At 38.0% G+C, this 22489-nt stretch overlaps 1 protein-coding gene and 1 pseudogene across 7 annotated transcripts in view; one reads left to right on the forward strand and one right to left on the reverse strand.

Moving 5' to 3' along the window:
• The window catches only part of LMNTD1 (lamin tail domain containing 1), a 437115-nt gene that overhangs the window by 87487 nt on the left and 327139 nt on the right, over positions 1-22489 (forward strand). The window lies entirely within an intron of this gene.
• LOC309641292 (protein FAM32A pseudogene) lies at positions 3235-4919 on the reverse strand (annotated as a pseudogene). The gene is made up of 2 exons: positions 4890-4919; positions 3235-3643 (listed from the first exon to the last, which is right to left on the reverse strand). The product of its transcript is annotated as a protein FAM32A pseudogene (transcript).

Raw genomic sequence — 22489 nt, forward strand, 5'->3', positions numbered from 1 at the left:
ATCTAGTTCCCACCTGTCACCAAAGTTGTTACAATATTATTGACTATATTCCCTATACTATGCATCACATCCCTGTGACTTATTTATTTTATAGCTGGAAGTTTGTACCTCTTAATCTCCTTCACCTATTTCATCTGTCCCTGAACCCCCCTCCCCTCTGGTAACCAACTGTTTGTTCTCTATATATGTGAGTCTGTTTCAGTTTTGTTTTGATTGTTCATTTGTTTTGCTTTTTAGATTCCACGTATAAGTGAAATTATACAGTGTTTGCCTTTCTCTGTCTAACTTATTTCACTTCACATAATACTTTGTAGGTCCATCCATATTGCTGCAAAGGGCAAGATTTTATCATTTTAATGACCGAGTAATAGTCCATTGTATATATATATATATATATATACCACATTTTTATCCATTCATCTATCAATGGACACTTACGTTGCTTCCATATCTTGGCTATTGTAAATAGTTTTGCAGTGAACATAGGGGTACCTATATCTTTTCAAATTGTGTTTTCATTTCTTCAGATGAAAACCCAGTAGTGGAATTGCTGGACCATATGGTAGTTCTATTTTTAATTTTTTTTTTAGGAAACTTTATACCCTTTTCCATAGTGACTGCACCAATTTATATTCCTACAAACAGTGCATGAGACGTCCCTTTTCTCCACATCCTCACTAACACTTGTCGTTTCTTGTCTTTTTGATAATAGCCATCCTGATAGGTGTGAGGTGGTATCTCATTGTGATTTTGATTTGCATTTCCCTGATGATTAGTGACACTGAGCACATTTTCATGTGTCTGTTGGCCATCTGTATATTTCCCTTGGAAAAATGTCTATTCAGGTCCTGTGCCCATTTTAAAATCAGGTTGTTTGGTTTTTTTGATATTGAGTTGTATGAATCCTTTATATATTTTGGATATCAACCCCTTACTGGATATATCATTTGCAGATATTCTCTGGTTCAGTAGATTGCCTTTCATTTTGGTTGCTGGTTTCCTTCCCTGTGTGAAAGCTTTTTAGTTTGGTGTAGTCCCATGTGCTTAATTTTGCTTTTGTTTCCCTTGCCTGAAGAGGCATATCCAAAAATATGTTGCTAAGACCAGTATCAAAGAGATTACTGCCTATATTTTCTTCTAGAAGTTTTATGGTTTCAGGTCTAACATTTCAGTCTTTAATCCATTTTGAGTTTATTTTTGTATATGGTGTAAGAAAGAAGTCCAGTTTCATTTTTTTGAATGTAGCTGTCCAGTTTTCCCAACATCACTTATTGAAGAGACTGTCTTTTTCCCATTGGATATTCTTACCTCCATTGTCATAAATTAATTGACCATGTAAGTGTGGATTCATTTCTGAGCTCTCTATTCTGTTTCATTGATCCATGTGTCTGTTTTTGTGCCAGTATCATAATGTTTTGATTATTGTAACTTTGTATTATAGTTCAAAATCAGGGAATGTGGTATCTCCAGACTTATTCTTTTTTCTTAAGATTGTTTTGGCTATTTGGGGTCCTTTGTGGACCCATACAAATTTTAGGGTTATTTGTTTTAGTTCTGCAAAAAATGCCATTGGTGTTTTGATAGGGATTGCATTGAATCTGTAGATTGCTCTGAGGAGTATGGACACTTTAACGATATTGTTTCTTCCAAATGCAATACTGTTGCATTTCTATATACTAATAATGAACCATCACAAAGAGAAATGAAGAAAACAATCCCATTTACAATTGCATCTGTATATTATTTTTGTATCCTGCAACTTTACTGAATTCATTTATTAGTTCTAATAGTTTTTTTGGTGGATATTAATTCAGTATTTTAATGTCAGTTACATAATTTGCTATAAAAAGAGAGCACCAGTAAAATTCAATCGATCAAGCTTCAAAGCAAATCTTAGTTTTTCATACTCAATTTATTTTCTTAAAAAGTTTGATTCACAAATTCATTTCTTAGACTTTTTTTTTTTCTGGGACTCACAAGAATAATATCCTTTTCTTATTCTTCCTAAAGTTGGAGTTATAATAGATGAATTAAGGCAATTTTTCCCATTTCTTTAACATGTCCTTACTTTGGCCAGAATTTCTTTCTTTTTTTTTTTAATAACTTTTTTTGTTTGTTTTATTCTGCATTTCTCATATGACAATCCCAAACCCAACACTTGGTTTTGTTTTCTGCCTTTCTTATTCTGTCAGCATCTATGTCAGCACACTTTTTCCCAATAGCATATGCAATCTGATCCTCATCTGGTAGGTACACATAGGCCCTCAAAGACCCTGACTCTCTAGCACGGGAACCTGAGTCCTTCCTTTCGACTACACCCATGTATGTCTGTGCTTGGGGCTCTGCCTTGGTCCCATCACCTTTGAGGTGTCCTTAGGCCAGGAGCACCAAACACGTTATATGCCAACTCTGAATAAATACAGGGGGCTGCTTGGAGCCCAGGGTTGAGGGTAAGATGGCAGGCTGTGTCTGGGTTCCATTACAAAGAATGCTGTGCTTGACTGGCAGTGTCTGCCATGGCAACACCAACTAGACATGTCTGGAATGAGGATATTGGGAGAAGAGGCTACACGCTGGCCACAGGTTTAGAAAGGGACAAGGTGTACGTTCTATCCCTGCCTTAGGTGGTTGTTCTGTTTCCCAGGCTGTGTTGTCTCACTGGCCAGGAGGCTGAGGGGGCAGTCTAAAGACCATGAAGCTGCAAGTGGCTTCCCCAGGCCCTGGATCGGAGAGCATGAGCCCCAAGCTACAGGGAGCTTGGAAGGGCAGCCTGTTCAGGGCCCTACAGGGGTCTACATGCTGCAGGCCATGCTGGCATTAGCTCCTTGTCCTCTGGAGTCAGTTTCATCCAGGCAAACCAGCTGGCTGGCTGTCAAAGAGTCAGATACAACTGGGGGGTAAAAACACTTTTCCATGGCACTTACATAGAAGTGTACTGGCTGTCAAAGAGTCAGATACAACTTGGGGGTAAAAACAGTTTTCCATGGCACTTAATCTCTGGATACACTTTCCAAACTAAAAAGGTTTCTCTTCTATGTGCTACTGAGAAATCAAACTAGAGTAAAAGGACAGTCTTACTTTAATCAAGTTCCAGAATGAAGACATACAGCTTAGAAAAGCACTGTCTCAGCAGAAGATGCAAGGATGTGTGTAAAAGAATGTTTCTAGAAAATACCAAAGGCACCAAATATAACCCCAACTTTGCCTTCTGCTTCTCCTTGATGCCACTCCATACCCCAGGCGGGGAGGCTACTTTGTCCAGCTGACTTTGGGAATGTCATAGTGCTCTGTGAGTGTGTCCAGGTGTCTGTTGAAGTCCTCTTCTCTCTGCTTGTGAGTATTAAATGCTTTCTTCAGGATTTGCCGCTTCTCCTGCATCTTCCATTTGCCGCTTCTCCTGCATCTTCTCGAAGGCTGCCTGGGCTGGTGTCCACTTGTGAAGGCTGCACCGCTTCTCCTCCTCGTTCTTTTTTCTTGTTCCCATCACATCCAGGAGTTTCACCTAGTCTTTGTCCTTCTTTTTCTTCTTCCGCTTAGTCACTCCTAGCTCTGCGATGCCTTTCAGCTTCAGAGGCCCCTTCGCCACAATTTCTTCCTTTTTCTCCCCTCCTTCTTTGATCAAGGACAGTGATGCTTTTTTCCTCTGTCATCCAAGAAAAAGTTGCATAGGCAAACAAAAAAAGGGAACAAGGACTTAATACTCCCACCTACTCCTGGGTTTTTATGTCTCATCTCTTTTGTTCTGTCTTCACTGTGCATGACTCAACATATGTGGACAATATCTTAAAATCCTGTTGGTACTCCATAAATTAAAATAACAGAGCCTCCTGACAGCAGTAGTTATATAAGTAAATGTAAACCAAGATTATCTATGATGCAGGGCACAATGGGAATTACTTTTCAGCTTTGTATAAGTTGACAATAGAGAATTATATTGATACTTGATAATCTTTAAAGGCATTTGTTATATTTTTCCTATTTCCTATTCTTTATGTATCCATTGGAAGTATAATGAATTCAAATTAACTAAGAATGAGTTGTGAAAAAGATAATATTAGTAAGATGACTCCAGTCTAACCATCATCATAGGCTTATTCTTTTACCATCACCTAAAGAAGATAAGCGTTTTTTTGTGTGTATATAAGTATGGTGACATTTAGTTCATAGATTTGTCATCATCATCTTTATTATCATTTCAAGGTGATAATGATAATATTATAAATTATCATAATCATAATTATCACCATTATGTGAGATTTTGTATATTTATCATTTAATATAATTCTTTTTCTAGTGATTCTTTAAAAAAATTATTGCTAGATGTATAATTACATGTCAGTGAATCAAGAGTGGCCAAGATGGTGGAGTAGGGAGACCCTGAGCTCACATCCTCCCACAGGCACACCAAAATTACAACTATTTACAGAGAAACTATTGATGAGAAGGACCTGAAGACTAGCAGAAAAGATCTTCTTCAACTATAGATATAAAGAAGGAACCACAATGAGATGGGTAGGAGGGGCAGAAATGTGGTATTAGTCAGACCCATACTCCCAGGTAGGCAACCCACAAGTGGGAGGATAATTACAATTGTAGAGGTTCTCCCCAAGGAGCTAGGGGTCTGAGCCCCACACTTGGCTTCCCACTTGAGAGGTCCTGCACTGGGAAGATGAGCCCTCAGAGTGTTTGGCTTTGATGACCAGCAGGGTTTACTTTTGGGAGAGCCAGAGGATTGTAGGAAACAGAAACTCCACTCTTAAATGGTGCACACAAAATTCCACATGCTCTGAGATCAAGGGCAGGAGCAAGCACTTGAAAAGAGCTTGGGTCAAATGCACTTGCTGATCTTGGAGAGCTTCTTGCAGAGGCAGGAGGCAACTAGGACTTACCCTGGGGACATAAACACTGGCAGCAGCCATTTTTGGGAGTTTATTCTACCACAAGGACACTAGTACAGGCAAATGACATTTTGGAATCCTCCCACTATCTTATTCGTGCTGGGACCCGGTTCCACCAACCAGCCAGTTGGCACCAGTCCTGGGACAGCCCATGCCAAAGAGCTAGCCAGACAAGGACACAGCCCCAACCACCAACAGGGCAGTTGCTTTAGGACCGCCTGAACCCCCAGCCTCCCTGGGACCTGGATCCATCCACCAGAGGGCCCAGGACCTGGTTCCACCCACCAGTGGGCAGTCACTAGCCTGGACTCCCAGGGCCCCACAATTAGTTGCCAGGACATGACCCTACGCACCACCGGGCCAACACCAGATCCAGGACCTGTGGGCACCAGCCCACCAGCAAGCCCACACCAGCTTTGCACCCCTGGGCCGCAGCCAGCCACCCCAGGACCTGGCTTCACTTACTAGTGGGTCAGCAATAGCCCTGGGACACCCCCAAGGGCTCTGCAGCCAGCCGCCTCATGACCTGACCTCACACACCAGTGGGCCTGGACTGGGACTTTGTAGGCCATGAACAGCCACTTGTGGCAGGAACTGGCCCTGCTTACCAGTGGCCAGCAGCCTCTGTACTCAGCAAGGTCTGCTGACTAACTGGACTGAGGGTCAGTCATGCCTACCAGCATGCCCAGAGTAGTCAGCCCACCACAACAAAAGGCTCACACAGCCCACATAGATGATGCCTCTAGAGCATATAATGCTGGTGACCAGAGTGGAGTGTGCTGCTAAGCCCCATAGGACATCTCCCATATAAGGCCACTTCTCCAAGATCAGGTAGCCAGACTACCAAATACATAGAAATAAAAATGGAGAATTAAGCAAAATGAAGTGACAGAAGAACAAGATAAAGCTATGGAAGAAGAATTAAGTGAAGTGGAGATAAGCAATCTGCCTGATAAAGAATTCAAGGTAATGATCATAGAGATGCTCAAAGAATTTGGGAGAAGAACAGATGAGAAGTCAGAAGTTTCTAACAACAAGTTAGAAAATATGAAAAAGAACCAAACAGAGATGAAGAATACAATAACTGAAATAAAAATTACACTAGAAGTAATCAACAGTAGATTAATAATACAGAGGAACAGATCAGCAAGCTGGAAGGCAGAGTAGTGGAAATCACCCAAGCTGAACAGAAAAAAGAAAAAAAATTTTCAATGAGGGCACTTTAAGAGACCTCTGGAACAACATCAAGTGTACTGATATTAGCACTAACATTAGGGGTCCCAGAAAGAGAAGAGAGAAGATGGCAGAGAACATATTTGAAGATATAACAGCTGAAAACTTCCTTAACCTGGGAAAAGAAACAGACATCCAAGCACAGGAAGCACAGGGAGTCCCAAACAAGATCAACCCAAAGAGGATGACACCAAGACACACTGTAATTAAAATGGCAAAAATTTAAGATAAAGGGAAAAATGTTAAAAGCAGCAAGAGAAAAGCAACTTGTTATGTACAGTGGACTCCCATAAGGCTATCAGCTGACTTTGTAGCAGAAACCCTGCAGGCCAGAAGGGAGTGGCACAATATATTTAAAATGTTGAAAGGGAAAAACCTACAACCAAGAATACTCTACCAGCAAGGCTATCATTCATATTTGAAGGAGAGATCAAGAGGTTACAGAGACACAAGAGCCAAAAGAGTTCATCATTATGAAACCAGCTTCACAAGAAATGTTAAAGGGACTTCTCTAAGTGGGAAAGACTATAAGTAGAAATATGAAAATTATATAAGGAAAAATCTCTTTGGTAAAGGCAAATATTCAGTAAAGGTAGTAGATCAACCACATATAAAGTGAGTAGGAATGTTAAAAGACAAAGGTAATAAAATCAGCTATATCCACAATAACTAGCTAAGGGATACACAAAACAAAAAGAAGTAAAATATGACATCGAAAACAGTAAACATGGTGGGGGGGGAATACAAATGCAGGATTGTTAAAATGCGTTCAAACTTAAGAGATCAGGAACTTGAAATATATAAACACATATAAATTATATATATATATATATAAACTTCATGATATATATATAAACTTCATGGTAACCACAAACCAGAATCAAAAATAGATACATACACAGCAAAGAAAAAGGAATTCAAAAATAACACTAGTCATCAAATCACAAGGAAAAAGAGCAAAAGAAGAAGAAAAGAACAAAAACGAACTATAAAAACAACCAGAAAACAGTTAACAAAATGGCAATACATGCATACCTATCAATAAGTACTTTAAATGTAAATGGACTAAATGCTCCAATCAAAAGATATGGAGTGGCTGAATGGATACAAAAACAAGACCCGTATATATGATGCCTACAAAAACTCACTTCAGATCTAAAGACATGCACAGACTGAAAGTGAGAGGATGTAAAAGTTATTCCATGCAAATGAAAATGAGAAGAAAGCCGAGGCAGTAATACTTATATCAGCCAAAATAGATTTTGAAACAAAGACTGTAACAAGAGATAAGGACATTACATAATGATCAAGGGATCAATCCAAGAAGAAGATATAACAATTGTAAATATACATGCACCCCATGTAGGAGCACCTAAACACATAAAGCAAATATTAATAGACAAAAAGGGAGAAATTTACAGTAACACGATAATATTAGGGGACTTTAACACCACACTTATATCAATGGACAGATCATCCAGACAGAAAATCAATAGAGAAACATTGGTCTTAAGTGACACATTAAACCAGATGGGCTTAATAGATGTATATAGAACATTACATCCAAAAGCAGCAGAATGCACATTCTTTTCAAGTGTACAATACATGGAACATTCTCCAGGATAAATCACATCCTAGGCCAGAAAACAAGTCTCAGTAAATTTAAGAAGATTGCAATCATATCTAACATCTTTTCTAATCACAGAACTATGAGAATAGAAATCAACTGCAAGGAAGAAAACTGCAAAAAACACAAACATATGGAGGCTAAATAATATGCTACTAAAGAATCGATGTGTTGCTGAAGAAGTCAAGGAAGAAATTTAAAAAAAGAGAAACACCTGGAGACAAATGAAAACAAAAACACAATGATTCAAAATCTATAGGATGCAGCAAAAGCAACTCTAAGAGGTATGTATATAGCAGTATAAGCCTACGTCAGGAAACAAGAAAAATCTCAAATAAACAACCTAACCTTACAACTAAATTTCTAAAAAAAACCCGAAGAACAAACAGAAGTCAAAGTTAGTATAAGGAAAGAAATCATAAAGATCAGAGCAGAAATAAAAATGAAATAGTGACTTAAAAAAATAGAAAAGATCAATGAAACTAAGAGCTGGTTCTTTGAAAAAATTAAAAAATGGACAAACCTTTAGCCAGACTCATCAAGAAAAAAAGAGAGAGGGCCCAAATCAATAAAATCAGAAATGAAAAAGGAGAAGTTACAATCAACACCACAGAAATACAAAGGATAATAAGAGATTACTATGAACAATTATATACAATAAAATGGACAACCTAGAAGAAATGGACACATTCTTCAATTGTACACATTGTGCAATCTCCCAAGACTGAATCAGGAAGAAATAAAAAATATGAACTGACCAATTACCAGTAAAGAAATTGAATTGGTAATTAAAATCTCCCAACAAAGTCCAGGCTCAGACAGCATCACAGGTGAATTCTACCAAACACATAAAGAAGAGTTAACACCTATCCTTCTCAAACTATTCTAAAACATTGCAAGGGAAAGAATGCTTCCGTACTCATTCTTCAAGGCCAACATCACCCAGATAACAAAACCAGACAAAAGTATCACACACAAAAAAGAAAATTACAAGCCAATATCACTGATGAATATAGATGCAAAAATCCTCAACAAAATACTAGCAAAGTGAATTCAACAGCACATTACAAGGATCATACAGAATAATCAAGTGGGATTTATCCTAGGGATGTAAGGATGTACAATATCCACAAATTAATCAGTGTGACACACCACACTAACAAATTGAAGAAGAAAAAATTATATGATCATCTCAATAGATGCAGAAAAAGCTTTCCAAAAACTTCAACATCTATTTATGATAAAAAACTCTCAAGAAAGTGAGTATAAAAGGACCACACCTCAACATAATACAAGCCATATACGAGAAGCCCACAGCTAACATCATACTCAATGGTGAAAAGCTGAAAGCATTTCCTCTGAGATCAGGAATAAGACAAGGATGCCCATTCTCACCACTTTTATTCAACATAGTATAGGAAGCCCTAGCCACACCAATTAGACAAGAAAAAGAAACAAAAGGCATCCAAATTGGAAAGGAAGAAGTAAAACTGTTACTGTTTGCAGATGACATGATACTATACATAAAAAATTCTTAATACACCACCAAAAATCTACTAGAACTCATCAGTGAATTTGGTCAATTCGCAGGATACAAAATTAATGTACAGAAATCTGCTGCATTTCTATACACTAACAATGAACTATCAGAAAGAGAAATTAAAGAAATAATCCCATTTGTAAATGCATCAAAAAGAATACAGTACCTAGGCATAAATCTAACTAAGGAAGTAAAAGACCTGTACTCGGAAAACTGTAAGGCACTGATGAAAGAAATTAAAGACAACACAACCAGATGGAAAGATATACCATGTTCATGGATTGGAATAATTAATATTGTTAAAATGACGACACTACCCAAGGTAATTTACAGATTCAGTGCAATCCCTATCAAAATACCAATGGCATTTTTCACAGAACTAGAACAAATAATTCTAAAATTTGTATGGAAACACAAAAGACCCCAATTAGCCATAATTTTCTCAATCTTGAGAAAGAGCATAACTGGAGATATCACACTCCCTGATTTCAAACTATACAAATGAGGTACAGTCATCAAAACAGTATGGTACTGGCACAAAAACAGACACATAGATCAGTGGAACAAAATAGAGAGCCCATAAATGAACCCACTCTTATATGGTTAATTAATCTATGACAAAGGAGACAAGAATATACAGTGGGGAAGGACAGCCTCTTCAATAAATGGTGCTGGGAAAACTTGACAACTACATGAAAAGAATCAAACTGGACTACTTTCTTATACTACATATAAAAATAAATTCAAGGGCTTCCCTGGTGGCGCAGTGGTTGAGAATCTGCCTGCCAATGCAGGGGACACAGGTTCGAGCCCTGGTCTGGGAAGATCCCACATGCTGCAGAGCAACAAGGCCCGTGAGCCACAACTACTGAGCCTGCGCGTCTGGAGCCTGTGCTCCGCAACTAGAGAGGCCGCGATAGTGAGAGGCCCGCACACCGCGATGAAGAGTGGCCCCCGCTCGCTGCAACTGGAGAAAGCCCTCGCACAGAAACGAAGACCCAACACAGCCAAAAATAAATAAAATAAAATAAATTAATTTAAAAAAATACCTAGCTCCATCATTTAAAAAAAAAAATTAAATAAATAAATAAATTCAAAATGGATGAAAGACTTAAATATAAGACCTGAAACCATAAAACTTCTAGAAGAAAACATAGGCAATAATCTCTTTGACACTGGAGTTAGCAATATTTTTTTGGATATGTCTCTTCAGGCAAGAAACAAAAGCAAAATTAAACAAATGGAAATGAGACTACATCAAACTAAAAAACTTTTGCACAATGAAGGAAACTATCAAGAAAACAAAAAGGCCACCTACTGAATGGTCAAAGATATTTGTAAATGATATATCTGACATGGGGTTAATCTCCCAACCATACAGAGAACTCATACAACTTGACATCAAAAAACCCCAAAGAATCTAATTAAAAAATTGGCAGAGTATATGAACATTTTCAAAAGAAGACATACAGGTGGCCAACAGGCACATGAAAAAAAAATGCTCAACATTACTAATCATCAAGGAAATGCAAATCTAAACCACAATGAGATATCACCTCACACCTATCAGAATAGATATTATCAAAAAGACAACAAATAACAAGTGTCGATGAGGATATGGAGAAAAAGGAACCCTTATGTATTGAGTTGGCCAAAAAGTTCATTTGGTTCTAAGTAAAACAAAAAGACACATTTTTCATTTTCACAAAGAACTTTATTGAACAACGTATTCACTAACCAAACTAACTTTTTGGACAACCCAATACTATCGGTGGGAATGTAAATTGGTGCAGCCCCTATGGAAAACAATGTGAGGTTCCTCAAAAAATTAAAAATAGAATTATCTTATGACCCAACAATTCCACTCCTACGTACTTATCCAAAGAAAAGGAAAACATTAATTTGTAAAGATATATGCTCCCCTATGTTCATAATAGTCAAGATATGGAAGCAACCTAAGCTCCAGTAGTAGATGAATGGATAAAGAATAAGTTATCTATATAAAATGGAATATTACTCAGCCATGAAAGAGAATGAAATATTGCCATTTGCAACAACATGGATGGACCCTAGAAGATATTATGCTAAGTGAAATAAGTCAGAGAAAGACAAATATGGTGTAATTTCACTTACACGTGGAATCTAAAAAAACAAAACAAATGAAGAAATGTAACAAAACAGAAAGATTCATATATACGGAGAACAAACTGATGGTTGCCAGAGGTGGGGTAGAAGAGAAATAGGTGAGGGAAATTAAGAGGTACAAACTTCCAGTTACAAAATAAATGAGTCACAGGTATGAAATGTATAGTATAGGGAATATATCAATAATTATGTAATATCTTGGTAAGTTGACAAATGGTAGGTAACTAGACTTAATTGTGATAATTTTGAAATGTATAGAAATATTGAATCACTGCTTTGTGAACCAGGAACATAGTATTGTTATACTTCAAAAACAAATAAACAAACTCATAGAAAAAGAGATCAGATTTGTGGTTACCAGAGGCGGGGGTTGGTTGGGGGGTGGATTGGGATGAAGGCAGTCAAAATGCACAAACTTCCAGTTGTAAGATAAGTAAGCACTAGGGATGTAATGTACAACATGATAAATATAATTAACACTTCTGTGTGTTAATACATGAAAGTTGTTAAGAGAGTAAATCCCAAGTGTTCTCATGGCAAGGAAAAATATTTTTCCTATTTCTTTAATTTTTTATCTACATGAGATAATGGATGTTCATTAAATATATTGTGGTAATAATTTCATGGTCCACGTAATTCAAATCATTATGCCCTACACCTTAAACTTATACAGTGCCGTATGTCAATTACATCTCAACAAAAATGGAAGAAAAAAATGTCTATGAATCTATACAATTAATCCACATTCTGGATAAACACTACAATCTCAATCTGAAATAAATCCATGAATTATCATATGTCTTTGTATGTCTTTGGCAAATATACACACAAGAGATTATATACCTGTTATCTATTATGTAAATATAGGGTTTACTTTAGCTATGCCAGACAAAGTCAGAAAAATAAAGATGCTGTAGGCAGAAGGATTTATAACATTCACGGGGCTGGGGCAGGGGTGTTAATAATGTTCACAGCCACAGAAGAAATTAGAAAGAGTAAGATGGACCACAACAATGAAAACAGTACAATACAGTGAGAGAAACTGAATAAAGGCAACAAGATTTAGAGACTTGCAAGGGAGGCTGGGAAACATTGCTTTGTTACAGAATACAATGGAACCAAGTAAAGAACAAAATAAAAATAAGTTGGTTGAAAAAGGAGACATTCTAGGGAATTCAGGTAAGGAATTTGAGTTTGTTGGGTGTGAGGGTATTTGAAAATGCATATCTCTTCTTCCAGTTTCATGCCTGCAGAAACACAGATGGGAACCTAATAAGAAAAAAAGGCAAGGTCTTTAGTTGGGGGCTTTAAGGGTGTTACCTCGTTATTATTATTCCTGAAGAGTACCAGCTTTCCATGTTCTTTAGTTTTTCTTTTGTTTCATAATGGCATTTGGGTAAAATTGCCTGTGTAATACCCTCCTAGACACATCAAGTTTTGGGAAAAAACAATACTTTCCTCTTTATGTTATTGCTTCATGGTGGGCGAAGCTTGGGCTTCTCAGTGTGTTTGGACCATTGTCATGCATAGCTTCCTGTGTGAGGAAATCTAAAATTAACTCTGAGTACAAGAGGGCATGAGTTCAAATCCAGATTCTAGCAGTGTACATTTTGGTTCTGTAAGCTTCTGTTTCCTTATATGTAAAATTTGGAAAACAATTGCACCTAACTCGGAGGTTGTGAGATGTGAAATAAGCATAGTGAATGGAACATAGTGAATGTTCAGTAGCTGATATTGGTTCTTTAATATGAACCATCATATAGCCATCAACTCAGTCTTTATCTACCAGTTGCTTTGCTTAATGACTGAGTATCGTACTGATGGGAAAGCTCGTTCTGCCTAATCAAATGTTAACTTAATTCCGGGCATGATGGGGTATTTACCTGGTGTGCTAGTTTAGTTTAGAAAGATAAATAATGTTAGTGCATATGGGTGATAATATTAAAATTACTATAAATCTGGAAAAAACTGTATTTTAAAAGACACCTATTGTTTGGAACTGCATAGAAACCAGTCAGTATGACCTTGTGACTCCAGCAAGATGAGGTTTGGAGTGTCATGTAGTCGTGAGACTACAGGATGAAGAGAGGCAGGGCAGGCAGGGGCAGGGGTGATGCCTCTGGGACCCTTCTCACCTAACCAGATCCCACCAATATTTGAAAATGAGAGGAGATCAGTGAAGAAATGGATAATTCACAGGGCTGCATGCAAAGCAGGTTGGGCTGATAGCTTAATGGAGTTATCATACTTTCATCATTCTTCAGATCATCAAGTTCACAAGCAAATGCAGACGGGCATAGCTTCTGTGGTTGCTACCACTTGATTTGAAAGACATTTATTGAGAGAGTTGCTTTGGCAAAGAAAGAGCAAGAGATAATTTCTTAACGTTTAGGACCATGGTTCTTTACCCCCAGTACAAATTGTGCATCATAGTCTTTTACAACTGCAATTTTTTTTACTCGTGAAAGAATGAAAATCTTACTTTATTTATTTTTAAAATTTATTTCTTTATTTGGCCATGTTGGGTCTCAGTTGCAGCAGGCGGGCTCTTCGTCGTGGCGCGCGGACTCCTGAGCGCAGGGGCTCAGTAGTTAAGGTGTGCGGGCTTAGTTGCCCCGTGGCGTGTGGGATCTTAGTTCCCCAACCAGGGATCGAATCTGCATCCCCTACATTGGAAGGCATATTCTTAACCACGGGACCACCAGGGAAGTCCCTGAAAATCTTACTTTAAAAAGACAATAAATTGCTTAGATTTATTTTTGCTTTTAAAGTTCCAGTGATGCATTAACTTTAGTTAAAAGGGAACTTCAAAATCATTCTTTTATTCTATCTTATCTCCCTTGTCTACAGATCTATAATGTAACAACTCAATCTTCATGTGTAGTTTCTGCTAGTTCAGACTCAAGATATATTGCTTCCACTGTATTCTTTAGAACATTCCATGGCAGAGACATCAAATTAGTGTATATATTTTTTCTTCACTTCAACTATATTTAAAGTCTCACCAAATTTTTTTCTTCATCTTAGCTATAGTAAATAAAAACATAACAAAAAAAGGGCAGGTACCAAATCCCTAATGCCTACTGTTTGCTTCTTATTTTTAAGAGAACTTCTTACAATAAAATCAGAATCAGAATATAAATGTGTCACCCAGAAATCTCTTAGCAGTATTGGTAGCTTTTCAAACTACACATTAAAATTTAGTCTTGTATTATTTTTTACATATCTTAAGGAATCTGAAGAATTTCTTCACCTTAAGCAATTTGAGTAAATGGGATTTTGTAGGGTTTTTGGTTGGGATTTTCTCAGTAGCCTCAAGGAAGATCTGACTTTCTCATCCATCCTTCTGTAATTAAATGACAGGCTTTTAGAGAGATGAGAGGCAGGCTGCCCACTCAGAAGCACCATCTCACCCTTCAGGAAGAGCTCCCAAATTAAGGATCCCAAAGATTCCATACAAGCAGCTACATAGAAATGAAGCTGGCGCTGCAGAGGTGATCTGGATGCAGTAAGAAATGCAGGAAGATGCCCACAAATAAAAAGTAAGTCTGTAATCTCTAACATGTGCTCTTCCTTGTCTTCTTTGGAGAATTTTAAACACTATTAGAGTTCACTCAACTGCTCTCCTCATCCAAGGCTGAATCATGGCTAACGTTTACTAAAGGAAAGTGGATTCTATCTCTTGGTCTTAAGAAAAATTGTTGAGTTTTTTCTCAGTCTCAGTGAAAATGGTAGTTTTCCTAGTGGAGGAATTAGGTGGTATAAATTATTTTGGGGAAATTGAGTTTTATCTTGCAGTCTTGCTCTCTTCCATTTACTAGCTATTTGATCTCAGTCACTTTCTAAATCTCTGTCCACCAGTTTCCTGATCTATATAACTGAGATAATAATAATACCTATAAATGCTTGATAATTGTTCTATATTAATAATTATTGTTAAATTAATATGCTGGAGTAACCTCTCTACCTGATGACTTTTGGGTATAAAATGTCTTTGTCTGGTAGGTAAAGGACAGTGACATCAACATTGGGCATTACTGTTGGGCGTGGGATTAAGCTAGGGGTTGAGAAAAATGAAAACATGGTCCTGACCTTAGACACATTAAATTTTATTTTTGTGCATAAAAATATACAGTAAAAAAGTTGTTTTCAGTTTTGAAAATTTATTGAGCTATGCACTTTGTATACTTTTAATGCATATTATTTATCAATAAAAAAATAGAACAAAAAATAAACAATTTCTATGATAATCCTATAATGTGGAGTGTGGAAAAATGAAGACATTTATAGCCTAGTTGAAATTAGAAATTAGAATTAATAGCTTCCCTTTTTTTGGAACAACCACACTGATAATAAAGTAGAAATCATCATAAATCACCACGAACCTGGTTACCTTTCGAAAATTGGAGTTGGTTCCCAAACTGGATGAAAATATATGCCTATTTAGGGCTTCCCTGGTGGCGCAGTGGTTAAGAATCCACCTGCCCATCATCAAAAAATCTACAAACAATAAATGCTGGAGAGGGTGTGGAGAAAAGGGAACCCTCTTGCACTGTTGGTGGGAATGTAAATTGATACAGCCACTATGGAGAACAGTATGGAGGTTCCTTAAAAAACTAAAAATAGAACTACCATATGACCCAGCAATCCCACTACTGGGCATATACCCCGAGAAAACCACAATTCAAAAGGAGTCATGTACCAAAATGTTCATTGCAGCTCTATTTACAATAGCCAGGACATGGAAGCAACCTAAGTGTCCATCGACAGATGAATGGATAAAGATGTGGCACATATATATATATAATGGAATATTACTCAGCCATAAAAAGAAACGAAATTGAGTTATTTGTAGTGAGGTGGATGGACCTAGAGTCTGTCATACAGAGTGAAGTAAGTCAGAAAGAGAAAAACAAATACAGTATGCTAACACATATATATGGAATCTAAAAAAAAAAAGGTTCTGAAGAACCTAGGGGCAGGACAGGAATAAAGACGCAGACATAGAGACTGGACTTGAGGACACAGGGAGGGGGAAGGGTAAGCTGGGACGAAGTGAGAGAGTGGCATGGACTTACAAATACTACCAAATGTAAAATAGATAGCTAGTGGGAAGCAGCCGCATAGCACAGGGAGATCAGCTCAGTGATTTTTGACCACCTAGAGGGGTGGGATAGGGAAGGTGGGAGGGAGATGCAAGAGGGAAGAGATATGGGGATATATGTATATGTATAGCTGATTCACTTTGTTATAAAGCAGAAACTAACACATCACTGTAAAGCAATTATACTCCAATAAAGATGTTTAAAAAAAAGTAATGACATTTTCACATTGTAAAAAAGAAAAAAAAAAGAATCTGCCTGCCAATGCAGGGGACACGGGTTCGAGCCCTGGTCCGGGAAGATCCCACATGCCGTGGAGCAGCTAAGCCCGTGCACCACGACTACTGAGCCTGCGCTCTAGAGCCCGTGAGCCACAGCTACTGAGCCCCCGTACCACAACTACTGAAGCCCACGCACCTAGAGCCCATGCTTCACAACAAGAGAAACCACCGCAATAAGAAGCCCGCGCACGGCACCCCAGCGAAGAGTAGCCCCTGCTCGCCACAACTAGAGAAAGTCCGTGCGCAGCAACAAAGACCCAACTCAGCCAAAAATAAATAAATAAAATAAATTTATTTAAAAAATAGTTAAAAAAAGAGAAAATATATGCCTATGTATAGGACAACCAAAAGAAATGACTTGCTCTTTTGTGTCTACACTATTTGAATATGGCCTCCAAGAAAGTCTCAAGAAAATAAGTCTTCCAGAGGAATTTGCTAAATTAATCTGTGACCCACTAAAAGCAAGAGAGAGTTTTTCTTCTTACTCTAGCAGAGAAGTCCTGGGACAGAATGCCTGACCCTACTCTTATCGTATGCCTCTCTCTGAACCAGGCATGGAGTCTAGGGGGATGGAGTTCTCACTGCCTGGCTTGTAGCATCACGGGAAGTGAGAGCACTGTGACCAAAAGTCCCCAAGGCAGCATGTTTGGGGAAGATGGTTTCCTCAAGGAAGTGAAGATAGGCGGGCAATTCGTGTAGCATGTAAAGAAGTGTAGACGTTCTCCTGCTTGATCACAATTTCATAGTGGAGACGGGGGACTGATTTACAGATGACAGGTGCAGTTTCGGCAGGACCAATGAGGACAGTAGCTATGGGGAGGAGATGTGATAAGAGTGGTCTGATATTAAGATGTAGTGTCTAGAGAAGTGACAATGAACTAAAAGTAGGATCCAGGGTTTCCCCAGATATCCAGTTTGGGTGACTCGAGGATAGTGGTGACATTCCTACTGAAAAAAGAGATAAGAAGAGAAGTCAGTTGAGGCAGAAGGAAGATAATGAGTTTAGTTTTGGACATGATAAGCTGTAGAAAATTATAATAAATTGGGAAAATATAAGTGAAACCATACAGCAAAGTTTTTAAAAAGCTAGATTCTTTCGACAAATCGAAGATTTACGTAATTGAAAACAGAAAGAAAAGAAAAAAGAGAAAGGAGAGTTCAGTAACTGAGTTTCTTCTGGCAAAACAAGTTCATTGTGTAGTCAGCTTTATTTGGGTAATGAAGCAGCTTTAGCCTTCTATCTAGAATATCTTTGTTTCACTGTGCTTTATCATTACTAAGAATACCACTTTAAAGAATATAATGTTTCTCATTTCAAAGTAATTCATACGTTTTAGGGACAATTTGAGAAAAGCAAAATAAAGCAGTTCATCATGTACGATAATAAATATCTTGACACAGTCCCAGGTTTTCAGTTATTAAAAATAACTTTTGCCATTATAAGAAACAGCCTAGCAGTACAGAAGAAGATCACCTAATTAAGATCACTTAAATTTCAATACCTTGAGTAGCCACTGATAGTATTTTGACTATGTTTTCATGCATTTCATACACACACACTTACACAAACATATATACACATGTAGATGCAAATTTATTTAAATGGAGTCATATCACATATACTCTTTTATCATGGACATCTCTACATTTTTTTAAACTATCTTGTTATTATGGTTTTTCTGTGTGTTCCTTCTTCTCTTTTTCATTTCTTTATTCTCTCTCCAAAGCAACTTAATTATATATATATATAATTAGTAAAGTATGTATTTTGTAAATATATATATGTTCATATGTGTGTTTATAATGTGTGATATGAAAATATGGAGGAATCAGTCATTGTTTTAAAATTGTTTTTAAAAACTAGAGTCATATTATAGATACTTTTTGTACTAAGGGGCTTTTCCCCCTTAATAATACATTGTGAAAGTCCCCCCAAGTCAGTTGCATTAGGTATAATGTAAGAGCGTCTCATCTGCTTGAGAGTAACTTTCCTAAGAGCAGGGACAGTATCATATTTGTTTTCTGTAGGACCTAGTATCTCACAGTATATAGCAGGGACTTGAGTATGAATATGCTGATATTATCAATAGTTTGAAGCCAAGCACTTGAGAATAAAAATATCTGGGCTGAGCAATTTGTCAAAGCTTATTTATGTGAAGCATGAAGTAACTTAACACTCCACGAGGCTGATAATACTTTTACTCCCATTTCACACATGAAGAAAATGAGGTGCATAGACTTAAAATCACTTTTCCAAGAACACAAAACCTGTGCATTGCAAGCTACTGCCCTCCACTCTCACAAATGCCAAATGGTTGTTTTGTAAAGTAAATGGTAACCATGATAAAAATCAACATGCCCCTCTCGTAAGAGGGTAATTCATCTTGAGGACTCACACCACATTCTTTGCCTGGAGCTTTTCACGCTTCTCCCATGGTCACAGTTTTCCTCTTTAGAGGTCTTCTACGATGTGTAGCGGACATCAATTTTCACATTCCGTTTACAGAGGAGAAGAATGAGACACAATGAGGTTAAGTTATTTGATCAAATGACGTAGGAGAAGTCAGTAAAGGAAAGAGACAGAGGAAACAGTCCTATTGATCCCCAGGCTAGAATTCTGCCTCCCAATTAAACCTGAATTCTGGAAAACCCCACACAGCTTAAGTTTTGTTATAAATGTGAATCTCAGCACTTAATGTATAGCTTTTAAGGGGAAGAAAAGCAGGAAATGTGGTGCCTGGTTTGGAGCTGGTTCGTAGTTGGGAATGCAGAGCCAGGCTGCATCTCTCCTGAGCTGGGTGTGCTGTGCAGATGGCCTGCATCAGCGTCTCCCAGGGAGCTTGTTGAAAGGCAGAGCCTGGGTCCACCCACTGAATCAGAATCTGGACGATGGAGTCTGGAATTTGGGGGATGCACTCTGTGGTATACACTTTTAATAAACATGTCAGATAACTTTCATGCATGCTAATATTTGAGAACAATTGCTGTGTCCTCCAAAGGACCCTCTTGGGCGTCCTGGCTTAGTGGGAAAGGCAGCCATTTCCCGTACTACAGGCTCTTGGGGAAGTTACTTAAATTCCCTGATTCTTGGTTTCCACATCTATAAAATGGGGATAATAACACTCATTAATGCATAGGGTTATTATAAAATTAAAAGTAATGTATGTAAAGATTCTGGCACTCAGTGATTAACTCTGAAGGGCATTCAGCCTAAATCATAATAAGAGCAAAATCTTGTGAACGTATCTTAGAAAACATGAACCTCATTAATTTCGTATGGTTTTCAGTTGGGAAAGAATTTCGAAGAAAGGAAGTTAGAAATCCAGTGATATGCAGTGACTAACCCCTAATGAAGGTCAAGATTTTCAAAACCTATGTGAAGCACCATCACTCCCTCATGGCGTTTTTTAGGAAGAGATGGATGGGTAACGTAACAGGAAAGCAGACCCAGGCACAGGCATGGAGCAGAAGAGGGCAGCTGTGAAGTACATTCAGATGGGGTGGTACTATTCAGATAATGGTGATAAAACTATGTTGAATTAGGTGCCAAAAGGTGAAGCAGTGATGCCAGACAAACTGGAAAAGAGCAGCACAAATATAGGCCTCTGGGAAAAGATTAGGGTATGCCAAATCAGAAAAACAAAAAACGCAGGACCCTCATGAATTATAACTTTGTCAATGCATGTGATAGAAAAAATTCATACGTTTTCTCAAAAAGAGAAGCAAACAAAAAATGAAATTTAGAAGCAATTCTGATGAACAATGTGAGAAATTTTATCAAGGGAGCTTTTTCGATGAGACTAGGAGTAAGTCACCATCTCCCTTTAGCTTTAGAGATCTCAACTGTGAAGAGAGTAACTAATTGCTTCTTAAGACCTGTTTCAGTGGGAAAATCCCCTGATTCCATAATAACATAATAAAATGCCGGCTTTCCTCTAATTTTGTTTAAGTCCTATCTGAATTGGGAATTTTAACAAAAGATCATTTCCATTGGTAGGTTTTCCTATGTTGTGCATCTTGTTTTATGTTCTATTATGCGTTGTTCCTTTCTACAAAACCAAGTTAATCAAATTGCGGGAAGAAAATAGGAACAGTTACCATTTTTGAGCGCTTAGGCACTTAGGCTCAACTAACTTAGGCTTAGTTAACTTAGGCTGGGCACTTAGTTAACTTAGGCTTAGTTAACTTAGGCTGGGCACTTAGTTAAGTCCTAAAGGTATCAATACTATTATGATGCCCATTTTATTTATGAGGAAATTGAGGAACAGGTTAAAAATCACCAAGCTGGTCAGGGTCACAGGGGGCATTGGACCCGTGCCTCAGTCTACGCACTAGTTACAATTTGGAGACAGGGAGGGACCACTCCCTGTTGTTCCAGGTACAGAATTTAGGAGGGAAGGTCTTGATTCCATCAGCAACTGGAGAAACCTTAACTTGTGTTAGATTCTGTTATACATCCACTCCTGTATTTGCCCTGCTTTCTATTCCTGGAATCATCCCCTCAGAGACCCAAAGGGTAACATTACAGCAATGAAATGAGCCATCTGTCCCTGAATGTTTTGGCTACAAAGTTTTATTTTGGATCCAGTAGGCGGGGAGGGGGGGGCGGGGCGGAGATCTGACAGGGATTCTGCAGGGTGAAGTCCAGGGCAAAGGTCTGGTAATGACTTTGCTTCCACCCCTGAAGGGCTTCCACCTGCCTGCTCCTTAAGTTTATTTTGATGCTCTTGGAAATATTAGCAGGAAATGATTCTGTCTACTGTCATACTGCTTCACTTTTGTTATCTGGAATGGAGGAGAACTTACCTGATGATGTAGAGGGAAAAGAAACAAAATATTTTAAGCGATGGGGCTTCCCTGGTGGTGCAGTGGTTAAGAATCCACTTGGCAATGCAGGGGGCAAGGGTTCGAGCCCTGGTCTGGGAAGATCCTACATGCCGGGAGCAACTAAGCCTGTGCTCCACAAATACTGAGCCTACCCTCTAGAGCCCGTGAGCCACAACTACTGAGCCCATGTGCCCAGAGCCCATGCTCCGCAAGAGAAGCCACCATGATGAGAAGCCCGCACACAACAACGAAGAGTAGCCCCCGCTCACCGCAACTACAGAAAGACCACGCACAGCAATGAAGACCCAAGACAGCCAAAAATAAATAAGTTAATTAAATTTAAAAAAAAAAAGAAAAAATTCCTTAAAAAATATTTTAAATGATGATAAGACAATTTTCAGTCTGTGGCTAAGAATACTTAGAATATTCTTTATTTTTAAAAATTAAAAAATTATGCTTACGTTTAGATTCCCAAAAGTTATTTTTGAAGCGAAGTTTTCTGCTTTGATAAAGATTCCCCATTAAACAAAAAAGTGTGGAGTTTAACAAGTCTTGCATTTCAGCTTAGGAAGCCAAGATAGGTAACACATTTAAAAAAACTGAATGCAGGAAGAAAACTTCATTATAGTTGCATGAATACATCAATTATTAATCAAAATCAAAATCAAAATCCATGTTTAATGACTAGAAAAAAAAAAAAAAAAAACTTCCTGACACTGGCCTCAGAGATGGGCTTGAGTGTACAGGAACCAGGAGATGTACTTACCAGGAAACTAGCTAGGAGCAACTTTTGTTCCAGCCATACAGAAAAAAGCACCTCAAAATTCTTACTTCTA

This window comes from Balaenoptera physalus (assembly GCF_965194825.1).
Source record: "Balaenoptera physalus genome assembly, chromosome: 13".
NCBI lineage: Eukaryota > Metazoa > Chordata > Mammalia > Artiodactyla > Balaenopteridae > Balaenoptera > Balaenoptera physalus.